The sequence below is a fragment of the Malania oleifera genome, chromosome 6, assembly GCF_029873635.1.
Source record: "Malania oleifera isolate guangnan ecotype guangnan chromosome 6, ASM2987363v1, whole genome shotgun sequence".
NCBI classification, from domain to species: domain Eukaryota; kingdom Viridiplantae; phylum Streptophyta; class Magnoliopsida; order Santalales; family Ximeniaceae; genus Malania; species Malania oleifera.
The window spans coordinates 73,900,633-73,902,287 of NC_080422.1; the positions used below are offsets into that span (position 1 = coordinate 73,900,633).

At 39.6% G+C, this 1,655-nt stretch overlaps 1 non-coding gene across 1 annotated transcript; it reads right to left on the bottom strand.

Moving 5' to 3' along the window:
* Positions 1-1,168: 1,168 nt before the first annotated feature.
* LOC131159055 (small nucleolar RNA R71) lies at positions 1,169-1,274 on the bottom strand. The gene has a single exon (XR_009137669.1). It is a non-coding gene; the product is annotated as a small nucleolar RNA R71 (small nucleolar RNA).
* Positions 1,275-1,655: the final 381 nt, after the last annotated feature.

Below are 1,655 nucleotides of genomic sequence, written 5' to 3' on the forward strand. Positions count from 1 at the left end.
GGGTAGTGTTTAAGTTTTTAAAACTAAATTTTGGTTCGATTTTTTTTATTTGGTTAAAGATTCAGTTTTTACCGTGTGTGGTCGTGTCTAATGAGTCTCCATTATTGCATGATTTAATTTCGCAAATTACCGTCTTTAGTTAACGCATGTCCCGATTCTTGCCTGATTAGTTTAAGGGTACTTGTGTTTGTTCTTTAATTGAGTGCTTCTTAGGTTTAGGGTTTTAAATTGCGTGTCATTTAATTTGTCACAAGTGAAATTGAACTATCTTGAAAAACCCGAATCTGAACTGAGTTCAGTGCATTTTTAATTTCGATTGGAAGAACGTAGAATCTGAGATTAAACACATTCCCTGAGGAGACGATCTAGCCCTTGGGCTTAATATTACACGGCGTAACTCCTATACTTGGGATAGCTTCCGAGCTGCTCATTTTTCGAGTGAGTCAAGTTTTTGGTGCCGTTGCCAGGGAATTGCCAGTTTTAATTTCAAATTTTTCGTTTTCCCAATTATTATTATTATTTTTTATTTTCTTTTATTAAATAGAAAAATGAAAAAAAATTGAAAATTGAAAATTTGAAAAAAAAAAATTTTCCGTTGCCATGTTAGTGGATTTCTGTTGGCGATTGTGATGTTTGATGCCCTGGGTTCGAGATAATTCGAATCGATTGTGTAGACTTTCACCTAGCACCAGTAGGGATACACCTAGCACCGAGTCTGACTGTCTACCTATTAGTCCTACGGGTGATTCTGAATTTAAGCTGAATAATTTGTTTGGCCATTATTTTGAAGAAGCTATGGCTGCACATGTACCACGTACACTTGAAGATTTTCTATAGCCTGCACGCACATCTACACCTTCATGCATTGTGTTGCCACAAGATGCACCGAATTTCACTCTTAAGCATGGCATGTTATCTGTGATTCCCCAATTTCACGGGAGAGACTCTAAGAGTCCGTACCAACACTTGACAGACTTTGAGATGGTTTGCACTACTTTCATTAATAGGGCTGGGACTGATGAATACATTAAATTGCGTTTGTTTCCCTTTTCTCTGAAAGATAGGGCGAAAATCTGGTTTAATTCTTTGCGCCCTAACTCTATTACTAGCTGGGCTGAAATGCAGAGTGAGTTCTTATATAAGTTCTTTCCTCTTCAGAGAACTCAGTACCTGCAAGAGCAGATCAGTCAGTTCATACAAAAAGATGGCGAGACATTCCAGGCATGTTGGGAGAGATTCAAGGACTTGATGAACATATGCCCGCACCATGGTTTCGAATCATGGAGGTTAGTGAATTATTTTTTTACTGCTTTAACCCCTGTGTGCAAACAATTTGTCCAGTCTATGTGCAATGGGATGTTCTTCCGTAAGGAACCAGACGAGGGCTTATCATTTTTAGACTATCTCGCTAAGAGTGCCCAGCAGTGGAACGCACGACCTGAATGGGTGCCGATAGTTGCCCAACCTATCCGAGCAATCAGTGGCGGGGGCAGATATGAGGTTAAAGAGGACACTAGCTGACAGGCCCTTGTAGCTGCGTTATCTAAAAAATTGGAAGTCATGGAATTCGAAAAGTCGAAAGCTGAGATTTGCACGATTTGTGAGACTTCAGACCACAGACCTCAGGATTGTCAATTCTTACCTGTGATGCAAGA